At 39.0% G+C, this 14305-nt stretch overlaps 1 non-coding gene across 1 annotated transcript; it reads right to left on the bottom strand.

Moving 5' to 3' along the window:
- Nucleotides 1–947: 947 nt before the first annotated feature.
- Nucleotides 948–1055, bottom strand: LOC130972063 (small nucleolar RNA R71). The gene has a single exon (XR_009083264.1). It is a non-coding gene; the product is annotated as a small nucleolar RNA R71 (small nucleolar RNA).
- Nucleotides 1056–14305: the final 13250 nt, after the last annotated feature.

Genomic DNA, 14305 nt, shown 5'->3' with positions numbered 1-14305 from the left:
AATTTTAAAAATCAAATCTTTTTAAATTGTTTTTCAATCATATATTTTTAATCACATCTTTTTCAAAATAGTTTTCAATCATATCTTTTGATTTCTAATTTCAAAATCTTTTTCAAAAACCACTTTATTTCTTTCCCAACTTTAATTTTCGAAAATCATTCTTCAATTTTTCAAAATTTCTTCAAAATCTTTTAATTTATTTTCGAAAATTCTTCCCCTCTTCTCACATCCTTCTATTTAAGGACTAACACTCCTCCTCAATGCACAATTCGAACTCTATCCCTCTTGATAAGTTCGAATTCTTCTACCTCTTTCTTCTATTCTTCTTTTCCTCTGACACCTCAAGGAATCTCTATACTGTGACATAGAGAATTCCATACTTTCTTGTTCTCTTCTCTTTCATATGAGCAGGAGCAAAGACAAAAGCATTCTTGTTGAGGCTGACCCTGAACCTGAAAGGACCTTGAAGCGAAAGCTAAGAGAAGCTAAAGCACTACTCTCTGTAGAGGACCTAACAAAAATCTTCAAACAAGAAGAAGACATGGCAGCCGAAAACAACAACAATGCCAATAATGCAAGGAAGGTGCTGGGTGACTTTACTGCACCTACTCCCGACTTCTATGGGATAAGCATCTCTATCCCTGCCATTGGAGCAAACAACTTTGAGCTTAAGCCTCAATTAGTTTCTCTAATGCAACAGAATTGCAAGTTCCATGGACTTCCATTGGAAGATCCTCATCAGTTTTTAGCTGAATTCTTGCAAATCTGTGACACTGTCAAGACCAATGGGGTTGACCTTGAGGTCTACAGACTTATGCTATTCCCTTTTGCTTTAAGAGATAGAGCTAGGATATGGTTGGACTCACAACCTAAAGAAAGCCTGAAATTCTTGGGAAAAGCTAGTCAATGCCTTCTTGGCAAAGTTCTTTCCACCTCAAAAATTGAGTAAGCTTAGAGTGAAAGTCCAAACCTTCAGACAGAAGGAAGGTGAATCCCTCTATGAAGCTTGGGAAAGATACAAACAATTGATCAGAAAGTGTCCTTCTGACATGCTTTCTAAATGGAGCATCATAGGTATCTTCTATGATGGTCTGTCTGAACTGTCCAAGATGTCATTGGATAGCTCTGCTGGAGGTTCTCTTCATCTGAAGAAGACACCTGCAGAAGCTCAAGAACTCATTGAAATGGTTGCAAATAACCAATTCATGTACACTTCTGAAAGGAATCCTGTGAACAATGGGACGAATTAGAAGAAAGGAGTTCTTGAGATTGATACTCTGAATGCCATATTAGCTCAGAACAAAATATTGACTCAGCAAGTCAATATGATTTCTCAAAGTCTGTCTGGAATGCAAGCTGCACCAGGCAGTACTAAGGACGCTTCATCTGAAGAAGAAGCTTATGATCCTGAGAACCCTTCAATGGAAGAGGTGAATTACATGGGAGAACCTTATGGAAACACCTATAATCCTTCATGGAGAAATCATCCAAATCTCTCATGGAAGGATCAACAGAGACCTCAACAAGGTTTCAACAACAATAATGGTGGAAGAAATAGGTTTGGCAATGGCAAGCCTTTTCCATCATCTTCTCAGCAACAGACAGAGAATTCTAAGCAGAGCCACTCTGACTTAGCAACCATGGTCTCTGATCTAATCAAAACCACTCAAAGTTTCATGACTAAAACAAGGTCCTCCATTAGAAACTTGGAGGCATAAGTGGGTCAGCTGAGTAAGAAAGTTATTGAACTCCCTCCTAGTACTCTTCCAAGCAATACAGAAGAGAATCCAAAAGGAGAGTGTAAGGCCATCAACATGGCTGAATTTGGAGAGGAGGAAGAGGCAGTGATCGCCACTGAGGAAGACCTCAATGGACGTCCACTGGCCTCCAATGAGTTCCCTAATGAGGAACCATGGGAATCTGAGGCTCACACCGAGACCATAGAGATTCCATTGGATTTACTTCTGCCATTCATGAGCTCTGATGAGTATTCTTCCTCTGAAGAGGACGAAGATGTCACTGAAGAGCAAGTTGCTAGGTACCTTGGAGCAATCATGAAGCTAAATGACAAGTTATTTGGTAATGAGACTTGGGAGGATGAACCCCCTTTGCTCACCAAAGAACTAGATGACTTGACTAGGCAGAGATTACCTCAAAAGAGACAAGACCCTGGGAAGTTCTCAATACCTTGTACCATAGGCACCATGACCTTTGAGAAGGCTCTGTGTGACCTAAGGTCAAGCATAAACCTCATGCCTCTCTTTATAATGGAGAAGCTAGGGATCTTTGAGGTGCAAGCTGCAAGAATCTCACTAGAGATGGTAGACAATTCAAGAAAACAAGCTTATGGACTTGTAAAGGATGTTCTGGTAAAGGTTGAAGACCATTACATCCCTGCTGATTTCATAGTCCTAGAGACTGGGAAGTGCATGGATGAATCCATCATCCTTGGCAGACCCTTCCTAGCCACAGCAAAGGCTGTGATTGATGTTGACAGAGGAGAATTGATCATTCAAGTGAATGAATAATTCTTTGCGTTTAAGGCTCAAGGATACCCCTCTGTAACCATGGAGAGGAAGCATGAAGAGCTTCTCTCAAAACAGAGTCAAACAGAGCCCCCACAGTCAAACTCTAAGTTTGGTGTTGGGAGGCCACAACCAAATTCTAAGTTTGGTGTTGAACCCCCACATTCAAACTCTAAGTTTGGTGTTGGGAGGTTCCAACATTGCTCTGAACATTTGTGAGGCTCCATGAGAGCCCATTGTCAAGCTACTGACATTAAAGAAGCGCTTGTTGGGAGGCAACCCAATATTATATTTATCTATTTTCCATTGTTATTTTATATTTTCTATAGGTTGATGATCATGTGAAGTCACAAAAACAATTGAAAAAGCAAAACAGAATGAAAAAAAGAAAGAAAAATAGCACACCCTGGAGGAAAAGCTTGCTGGCGTTTAAACGCCAGTAAGGGCAGCAAATGGGCGTTTAACGTCCAGTCTGGCACCATTCTGGGCGTTTAACGCCAGAAAAAGGCACCAGACTGGCGTTTAACGCCAGAAAAGAGGATGGTTGGAGTTTATCCAACGCTCAATCATTCTCACTAGCAACCGGTCCGAAGCTACTATAGACCGGGCTATCATGATTCATAGCATCATGATTGGAGAGGAAGTAGAAGTTTATGAGGTTATATCCCAAGAACTTTATAAGGTGGCGGACAAGTCCTCTACCTTGGCAAGGTTAGCCTTCCCTCATCTCATTTGTCACCTCTGTAATTCAGTTGAAATTAACATAGAGGGAGACATCCTCATTGATGAGGACAAGCCCATCACTAAGAAGAGGGTAGAGCAAACAAGAGATCCCACTCATGGACATGAGGAAATTCCTCATCATGAAATCCCTGAGATGCCTCAAGGGATGCACTTTCCTCCACAAAACTATTGGGAGCAAATCAACACCTCCCTAGGAGAATTGAGTTCCAACATGGGACAACTAAGGGTGGAGCACCAAGAACATTCCATCCTCCTCCATGAAATTAGAGAAGATCAAAGAATCATGAGAGAGGAGCAACAAAGGCAAGGAGGAGACATTGAGGAGCTCAAGCACTCCATAAGATCTTCAAGAGGAAGAACTAGCCGCCATCACTAAGGTGGAACCGTTCTTTAATCTTCTTGTTCTTTATTTTTCTGTTTTTCGAATTTTTATGCTTATGTTTATCTATGTTTGTGTCTTATTACATGATCATTAGTGTCTTAGTGTCTATGCCTTAAAGTTATGAATGTCCTATGAATCCATCACCTTTCTTAAATGAAAAATGTTCTTAATTAAAAAAGAGAAGAATTGCATGAATTTTGAATTTTATAACAGATTAATTATTTTGATGTGGTGGCAATACTTTGACTTTTGAATGTATGCTTGAACAGTGCATATGTCTTTTGAATTTGTTGTTCATGAATGTTGGCTCTTGAAAGAATGATGAAAAAAGGAGACATGTTACTGAGGATCTGAAAAATCATAAAAATGATTCTTGAAGCAAGAAAAAGCAGTGAATACAAAAAAAAAGAGAGAAAGCAAGCAGAAAAAGCCAACAGCCCTTTAAACCAAAAATAAAGTCGTGATCCAAGGCAAAAAAAAAGAGTGTGCTTAAGAACCCTGGACACCTCTAATTGGGGACTCTAGCAAAGCTGAGTCACAATCTGAAAAGGTTCACCCAGTTATGTGTCTGTGGCATGTATGTATCCGGTGGTAATACTGGAAGACAGAGTGCTTTGGGCCACGGCCAAGACTCATAAAGTAGCTGTGTTCAAGAATCATCATACTTAACTAGGAGAATCAGTAACACTATCTGGATTCTAAGTTCCTATAGAAGCCAATCATTCTGAATTTCAAAGGATAGAGTGAGATGCCAAAACTGTTCAGAGGCAAAAAGCTAAAAGCCCCGCACATCTAATTAATGCTGATCTTCATAGATGTTTTTGGAATTCATTGCATATTCTCTTCTTTTTATCTTATTTGATTTTCAGTTGCTTGGGGACAAGCAACAATTTAAGTTTGGTGTTGTGATGAGCGGATAATTTATACGCTTTTTGGCATTGTTTTTAGTATGTTTTTAGTATGTTTTAGTTAGTTTTTATTATATTTTTATTAGATTTTAGTTAAAATTCACTTTTTTGGACTTTACTATGAGTTTGTGTGTTTTTCTGTGATTTTAGGTATTTTCTGGCTGAAATTGAGGGACCTGAGCAAAAATCTGATTCAGAGGCTGAAAAGGACTGCAGATGTTGTTGGATTCTGACCTCCCTGCACTCGAAGTGGATTTTCTGGAGCTACAAAAGCTTTATTGGCGCGCTCTCAATTGCGTTAGAAAGTAGACATCTTGGGCTTTCCAGCAATATATAATAGTTCATACTTTACCCGAGATTTGATGGCCCAAACAAGCGTTCCAAGTCAGCTCAAGAATTCTGGCGTTTAACGCTGGAACTGGCACAAGAATGGGAGTTAAACGCCCAAACTGGCACAAAAGCTGACGTTTAACTCCAAGAAAAGTCTCTACACATGAAAGCTTCAATTCTCAGCCCAAGCACACACCAAGTGGGCCCGGAAGTGGATTTTTATGTCATTTACTCATCTTAATTTGTAAACCCTAAGCTACTAGTTCTCTACAAATAGGACCTTTTGCTATTGTATTAAAAGAGCTTTTGATCATATTTTTATGATTGAACCCTCTTTGGGAGGCTGGCCATTCGGCCATGCCTAGACCTTGTTCTTATGTATTTTCAACGGTGGAGTTTCTACACACCATAGATTAAGGTGTGGAGCTTTGCTGTACCTCGAGTATTAATGCAATTACTATTGTTCTTCTATTCAATTCAGCTTATTCTTGTTCTAAGATATTCATTCGCACCTAAGAACATGATGAATGTGATGATTATGTGACGCTCATCATCATTCTCACTTATGAACGTGTGCCTGACAACCACTTCCGTTCTACATGCAAACAAGGCTTGAATGTTTATCTCTTGGATTCCTTAATCAGAATCTTCGTGGTATAAGCTAGAATTGATGGCGGCATTCAAGAGAATCCGGAAGGTCTAAACCTTGTCTGTGGTATTCCGAGTAGGATTCAAGGATTGAATGACTGTGACGAGCTTCAAACTCGCGATTGTGGGGCGTTAGTGACAGACGCAAAAGAATCACTAGATTCTATTCCGACATGATCGAGAACCGACAGATGAATAGCCGTGCTGTGATAGAGCGCGTTGAACATTTTTACTGCGAGGACGGGACTGTAGCCATTGACAACGGTGATGCCCAACATACAGCTTGCCATGGAAAGGAGTAAGAAGGATTGGATGAAGACAGTAGGAAAGCAGAGAGACGGAAGGGACAAAGCATCTCCATACGCTTATCTGAAATTCTCACCAATGAATTACATAAGTATCTCTATCTTTATTTTATGTTTTATTCATCTTTTAATCATTAATCCTCCATAACCATTTGAATCTGCCTGACTGAGATTTACAAGATGACCATAGCTTGCTTCATACCAACAATCTCCGTGGGATCGACCCTTACTCGCGTAAGGTTTATTACTTGGACGACCCAGTGCACTTGCTGGTTAGTTGTGCGAAGTTGTGATAAAGAATTGAGATTGCAATTGAGCATACCATGTTGATGGCGCCATTGATGATCACAATTTCGTGCACCAATTCCATCTCTACGGACGCCATACTTGACTTTGTCTTTAACTAATCTTTTGCACCTTGTGAACATTACCATTGGTTTTGGTTCTCCTTCTGTTGTAAATTTCATCCTTATGTGAGTAAGTTTGATTCGTTTTGAATTAGTGCATCGTTTATCTTCTCATTGTCTCTAACAGAGTTTTTAGTCAAAAATTTATCCTTGAGAAGTTACTCATGATTGAGTTGTCTTTTCCTACGATTTTTGTATTCTTTTGAATCAATTGAAAGCTGGTTTGATGTCTCACGTCTAGTGGATCTTGTTTTAACTATTTTGATTTAAGATTCCTTCTTTAATGGCTTGACTCCTTTTAAGTACATTTTAATCTCCTTGAATATCCTTTTGAGATGGTGATTTCAAGAACACTTTGGAGTCTTGTTTTGAACTTTTAAAGAAGTTTTGAATTTTCTTTGAAGAAATTCTAAACGGAATTTATTTTCTGTTGCTTGATTGAGATTGAAACCATTGTTCAATTTTTGACAAAATTATTTTAAAGTTGACATGCGCTATTTTAAATGAGGTTTTGAAAAGTTTCCTTGTTTAATGGAAACATGTTCTTTTGTAACGCACCGCTTGTTTCCTTACCAGATTGTAAGAAAAATTTTACCTCAGAATTTCTTTTCTAAAGAGAGTTTAACTTCCTCTTTTGTCCTCGCTATAAATGTTATACATGCTTGTTTGAATATGAACTTTGGGAATTTTTGAACAAGCATTTGATTTCTCTTCCGAGTTTTATGATTGCTTTTGGTTAAGTTGTGCATCTAATGATCTTTCTAAAATATTTGAGGAAATGTTTGAGCTCTTAGGCAAACTTGTATGCATTTTGTTTTTAAAATTCTACATGATCTACTTCAAACATGAAATTGTATCAAAGCAAAGCCACGTTTGTGCCTTTGTTACTCTCTTGAAGAATGTTTATTACTTAACTTTCTTCTAAGCTGCGAAGTGATATTCCTGCAAGTTTTCGATTCTTTTATGAACAATATATTCGGAAGTGTTTTTAATCGTACTTTTGAAGTTCTGTGAGTTTTGTCTTGGGTTTGAGGGATTCTTCTCTATAAACCTCATATTTCTTCGACTCAGCTTGAATTTGTTTCAAACTAATGTGCTGATCCTTCTCCTTGTTGATCCCATTGGATTTCTTTGATTCAAGGGTTACCTTTAAGGTTGTCAATTGAATTGTGTCTAGCAAACTTCATTGCTTGAGTATCCTTGGTTATCTGGGATTGGATACATTCTCTCAAATCTATTATTGCTATTCTTGACATTTGACTCTCCTTTCTAAATCTTGTATCCTTTTGAGTAGACTTGAGAATTGTTTTGATATCACGTGCGACTTGTAGACGTAGTAGCGCGATGCGTTAATTCTTTAAGATGTGATATGTGTATATGGAAGGTGAAACGGTAGGTGTACCTTGTTATGAGTTGTGGGTGTTTTGTCCCTTGCAAACGAGCTTGCGGGTGTTAGGCTCATGATTGGCTATGAGGTTGTAAAATGATTGGTGGAGTTGGGAAATTGAAGTTCTGAAGTAGGAACAAGATCTGTCATCGAACGTTATGCCACGGTTTAAATACCAACATGCTTTGCGGCCTTTTACCACCTTGCTTTGTGAACGCCTATCTTGATTTGCACCTATTTTGGCACCTCAAGTCTTTGTAAAGCCTTGAGATCATATGACCTTGTGCATTGAGCCTATCTTGTAACGTTTGTTTTGCAATCACAATCCTACCTTTGTATCTTTATGCATACGACCATCAAAGTATTTGAAAATCGTATATATGTTTATATTTTGGGATATATTTTTGCTTTTTCTTTAAATGTGTTCAAGGGTGAACTGTTATGAAATTTCCTTTGTTTTGTATCAATTTTCGAGGGCAAAAATTTTTATAAGGTGGGTAGAATGTAAGATCCAGAACTTTTGAAAAGTCTTATTATGATCAAGTTTCAAATTCTATGGTTATTTATAGCCTTAATTTCAGAAATTATTTTATTAAAGATAATTAAGGCGAGTTTTGATTTATGGAATTTGAGATGAGTTATGATTATTATCCAATTTTATAATTATTGGATTATTTTCTATATTTCGATTATAAATTTGGCAGTTATGAAATAATAGGGGTTTTACATGAGTTGCATTATATAAGTAATATTTTAAATATTAATACTGCTGTTTTGGGAAAATAGAGAAGTTAATTATATTATTCCACATTGTTGGATTTGGGCATTTTATTGAAAATAATTTATGAAATTGATAAACAAATAGTATTTCCTATATATAATTAGTATTGAATTTTATTTGGGTTTCAATTACTATATTGCCCCTAACCCTAATTTTTGGAAAAAAAAAAACACACACACACACACACACCAAACACCCTCAGCAAACTCACCCAAACCTGAAACCCTAACCTCCCTCAACACCTTCAGCGCCCCAAACCCCCCTTACTGCCGCCACCTCACTCACAGTCAACACACAAACACAAGGACGGGAAGAAGGGAAAGATAGCGCCGCTGCCGTCGCGCTTGGCTGCAGCCATCGCCGTCCTTGCTCCGAACTCGCCGACAAGTGGTTGCCACTGTGGCGCGCCGAGAGGAGAGAAGTCGTGCCTGGAAGTCGTCTTGTTCTGCCGCCAAGGGTTCCATCTCAGTCAACCTGTCGTGGTTGGTACTGCGGCCGTCCCTGATAGAGTCCACCGTGGAGAAGAGAACGACGCAAGGCAGAGGAGGACGCGCTGCCGCTCCCACCGTGAATCGCGACCAGAGGTAGAAGTGGGTCATGCAAGAGGAGCAGAGGGTGGTGCTTATGCCACTACGCCCCTTGCCACCGCCGTCGAGGTCACCATGCAGTCCACCTTGCCAGCTTCCGAAAGAGAATCATGGTGGAGCTCCGTTTCTGCTTCTAGGTGGAGGAAAGCCAATGAAGGGAGAGAACACCATTGAGTGGAGGAAAACGCCGCTGTCGTGTTACTCAGTCACTAGTGGTGGAGCTCACTTCGCTGGGTGAGCCGCCGTTCTTACCATTGCTCTGCTTGGGTTCTGTGTTGAGCACGCCGCCGTTGCCTTTGGAAGCCGCTACTGAGGCCAGGATGCTATGGTGGTTGCTAATAGAGCCGCCGTTGATGAATGTGATGCGGCTATGCTGATTCTGAGTTGCTGTGTCATGGCAGAAGTAAGAAACACACTGGAATGGCAGCATCGGAGCTGCTGTTCAGTTGATGCCGCTGCCTGGGTCGTTGTGGTACAAGCCGCCGTTGATAGAGCTGCTCTGTTTAGTGATTTCTACAAGTTTCGACCTTTCGATGACCCACCGGAGCTTCTGGCCACCGCCGGAGCTGTTGCCGATCCGGTTCGAAATCACAGTTGTTCTGTTTTGCTAATTCGGTGAGTATATCTATTTTCGAAAGCTCTGCGTTAGTGTTCTGTTCTGTGCGATAAAGTATTTGCGATGTTAATGGTTTTAGGAGTTAGAATCTGGTTCGTTTATGCCGCTTGTAGCTGTTTCTGCTTTCGAGAGAGCAAACAGAGCTGAGGTTCTGATTGCCAGTGATTTCGGGCTGAGCAAAAAGGAATCAGTTAACGAGTTTGGGCTATGGAATTGCGTTTTGAGGTAGGGGCGCTTTCCAAAAACTATGTTTTATGTATTGGAATTATTACATATGGATACTGATGTGAGATATTGTGTATTTGGTGATTGTATCTGCCTTATGTATTATTTGATTAACTCGAATGATTATGAATGTTGGTTTGGCTGAATTGTTGTGCGGCTTTGTGAATTGTAATGTTTGAAGTTGATTCTTTAAAGATTTAAAATCTAAGTTTAATCCGTTGAGGATTGATTTGATTTGAGTTAATTATTTTGATGATTTGAGAAGTCGAATGCACTTTTGAATTCAGCCTGGTTTACTTTAATTGACTTGGTTTTGGACAATTGATTTATTTCTGAACCGATTCTTTTAAGCTTTGGAAATGAGTTAAATCAGTTGATATTGAGTTGATTTTGAAATGGTTTCCTTGAGATATGCCACTGAGGCGACTGTTGGATTTAGCTTGCTTTTGAATTGATTTCTGGTTTTGAGCTGTTGAAAAGGAATGAGAAATGGTTTAGTTGGGACTCGAACCGGGTGGCAAAAATCCAAGTATTAGAGGAGGTGCTGCCGAAATTTCTACAAAATCCTACTCTTGTTTGTAAAGTTATTTAAAAAGGGTTGGATTTGAGAAATTGTATTATTTGATTTATTAAGAGAATATTTATGTTTTCAAGCTTAATTTATTTAATGAACTTTATGCGTTGAGTTCGGCTTATTTAGAAATGAACTATTTGTACAGTTTGAATCACTGAAGGAAATAATGATGCTCTAATGTTGATTTCCATATAAAAAGGAGCTTTTAGTGATTTTAAAGGAATCTAGACTTTTGATTGAGTAATCAAGTTTGAGGCATTTTGGAAGAGTTAGAAAAATGGGTTCCAAAAAGAAACTTGAAAGTGATTTGATTCAAACGAACCGGTTCCGTTTCAAATGAGTCGATTTTTGGACCGGGTTGGAACTTGTGATTTTGTATGATCGGTTTCATAATAAATTCAGTTTTTATTTACTTGAACCGAGAATCTGTGATTTCAAGAGTTTCAATGAATTTTAAGGAATTTATATAAGTTGACCTTCCTGATGAGCGGATAATTTATACGCTTTTTGGCATTGTTTTTAGTATGTTTTTAGTATATTTTAGTTAGTTTTTATTATATTTTTATTAGTTTTTAGTTAAAATTCACTTTTCTGGACTTTACTATGAGTTTGTGTGTTTTTCTGTGATTTCTGGTATTTTCTGGCTGAAATTGAGGGTCCTGAGCAAAAATCTGATTCAGAGGCTGAAAAGGACTGCAGATGCTGTTGGATTCTGACCTCCCTGCACTCAAAGTGGATTTTCTAGAGCTACGGAAGCCCATTGGCGCGCTCTCAACGGCGTTGGAAAGTAGACATCCTGGGCTTTCCAGCAATATATAATAGTTCATACTTTGCCCGAGATTTGATGGCCCAAATTGGCGTTGCAAATCTGCTTTGGAATTCCCAGCGTTTAACGCTGGAACTGCCATAAAAATTGGTGTTAAATGCCCAAACTGGCATAAAAGCTGGCGTTTAACTCCAGAAAAAGTCTCTACACATGAAAGCTTCAATGCTCAGCCCAAGCACACACCAAGTGGACCCCGGAAGTGGATTTTTACGTCATTTACTCATTTCTGTATACCCTAGGTTACTAGTTCACTATTAATAGGATCTTTTGACATTGTATCTGTACCTCATGACACTTTACACGTTTCTCATTGTATCTTCTACAGCATGAGTCTCTAAACCCCATGGTTGGGGGTGAGGAGCTCTGCTGTGCCTTGATGGATTAATGCAATTACTACTGTTTTTCATTCAATCATGCTTGCTTCCATTCTAAGATATCACTTGTTCCTAAACCTGATGAATGTGATGATCCGTGACACTCATCATCATTCTCAACTATGAACGTGTGCCTGACAACCACCTCCGTTCTATCTTAGATTGAGTAGATATCTCTTGGATTCCTTAATCAGAATCTTCGTGGTATAAGCTAGAATTGATGGCGGCATTCAAGAGAATCCGGAAGGTCTAAACCTTGTCTGTGGTATTCTGAGTAGGATTCAGGGATTGAATGACCGTGACGAGCTTCAAACTTCTGAAGGCTGGGCGTTAGTGACAGACGCAAAAAGATCACTGGATTCTATTCCAACCTGATTGAGAACCGACAGATGATTAGCCGTGCTGTGTCAGAGCGCGTTGAACATTTTCACTGAGAGGATGGGAGGTAGCCATTGACAATGGTGAAACCCTACATACAGCTTGCCATGGAAGGAGTCTTGCGTGCTTGAAGAAGAAGACAGTAGGAAAGCAGAGATTCAGAAGATAGAGCATCTCCAAAACCTCAACCTGTTCTCCATTACTGCAAAACAAGTACTTATTTCATGTTCTTTTACTTTTCACAATCAACCCTGATAATTATTGATATCCTGACTAAGAGTTACAAGATAACCATAGCTTGCTTCAAGCCGACAATCTCCGTGGGATCGACCCTTACTCACGTAAGGTATTACTTGGACGACGCAGTGCACTTGCTGGTTAGTTGTGCGGAATTGCAAAAGTGTGATTGCAATTTCGTGCACCAAGTTTTTGGCGCCGTTGCCGGGGATTGTTCGAGTTTGGACAACTGACGGTCTATCTTGTTGCTTAGATTAGGACTGTTTTATTTTTGTTGGTTTAGAGTCTTTTGTTTGAGATTAGTTTCATATTTTAAGTTTGGTGTCAATTGCATGCTTTTGTTTTCTTTTAATTTTTCGAATTTGCATGTTCTTAGTCCTTTCTTGTTCGTTAAAAAATTCTAAGTTTGGTGTCCTCTTTGTGTTTTTCCTTTAAAATTTTCGAAAATTAGTGTTTGATTTTCTAAAAATTTTAAGTTTGGTGTCATTTTGTTGTTTTTCTCTTTCCTCATTTCAAAAATCAAATCTTTTTCAAAATAATTTTCAATCATATATTTTCAATTGCTCTTTCCAAAATCTTTTTAATTAGTTGATTGATTTAGTTTTCAATTTGCTTTGATTTTATTTTCTTTTAGTTTTCGAAATTTTATTTTATTTTCCTTTTGTTTTATTTTATTATTTTCGGTCATTTTTAAATAAAAAAATAATCTACTTGCAATCCATATCATTTCCCTTTCTCCATCATGGACCTAAGTGGAATTGAGCAGTCCAGAAGGACTCTGGGGTCATATGCTAACCCCATTACAGCTGCATATGGGAGTAGCATCTGTATACCTTCCATCAAAGCAAGTAGCTTTGAGGTAAATCCTCAACTCATTATCATGGTGCAGCAAAATTGCCAGTATTCCGGTCTTCCACAGGAAGAACCTACTGAGTTTCTGGCACAGTTCTTACAAATTGCTGACACAGTACGTGATAAAGAGGTGGATCAGGATGTCTACAGACTATTACTGTTTCCATTTGCTGTAAAAGATCAAGCTAAGAGGTGGTTGAATAACCAACCTACAGCAAGCATAAAGACATAGAAACAGTTATCAGACAAATTCCTGAATCAATTTTACCCTCCAAAAAGGATGACACAGCTAAGGCTGGACTTCCAAGGCTTTAAACAAGAGGATAATGAATCCCTTTATAATGCCTGGGAGAGGTATAGAGGTATGCTAAGAAAATATCCCTCTGAAATGTTTTCAGAATGGGTACAGTTAGACATCTTCTACTATGGGCTTACAGAAAAAGCTCAGATGTCTCTAGACCACTCAGTAGGTGGATCTATACATATGAGGAAGACAATTGAGGAGGCTCAAGAGCTTATAGATACTGTTGCTAGAAATCAAAATTTGTACTCTAGCAATGAGTTCTCCACAAAGGAAGAAGTTATGGCAATAGCCACTGATCCTAATCCTCAAGAACAGATGATTGAGCTTAATCAGCAATTACACCTGATGACAAAGCAGTTAGCAGAATTTAAAGAGATGCTCCAAGAAACTAAAATTGCTAACAAGAACATAGAATCACAGTTGGATCAGGCAAAATAGCAGCTATCTAAATAGATAACAGAAGAATGCCAAGCAGTTCAACTGAGGAGTGGGAAGACATTGAATAACACTGCTCAAAGTAGCAAAAAGCCAATAAAGGAACAATTGACAGAGGATAACCAAACCACTGTCCAAAATCCCTCTGAGGACATTAAGAGCCCAGAGAGGAAAACTCTTGGCGTCCAAACGCCAGAAAAGGGGGGAAAGCTGGCGTTAAACGCCCATTCCCTGCCCAGTTCTGGCGTTCAAACGCCAGAAAAGAGGGAAAAGTTGGCGTTAAACGCCCATTTTCCACCCAATCCTGGCGTTCAAACGCCAATGGAGAATCAGACACCTGAGAGTGCTGATAGTAACCCCTCTAAAAAGGCTTCTCCAACCACTTCTGTAAGGAATAAACCTGCAGCAACTAAGGTTGAAGAATATAAAGCCAAGATGCCTTATCCTCAGAAACTCCGCCAAGCGGAACAGGATAAGCAA

Source organism: Arachis stenosperma, chromosome 3, assembly GCF_014773155.1.
Source record: "Arachis stenosperma cultivar V10309 chromosome 3, arast.V10309.gnm1.PFL2, whole genome shotgun sequence".
In the NCBI taxonomy this organism is placed as follows: Eukaryota; Viridiplantae; Streptophyta; class Magnoliopsida; order Fabales; family Fabaceae; genus Arachis; species Arachis stenosperma.
Note: the sequence above shows the minus strand (reverse complement) of the source record. Positions and strands in the feature narration are given on the sequence as shown.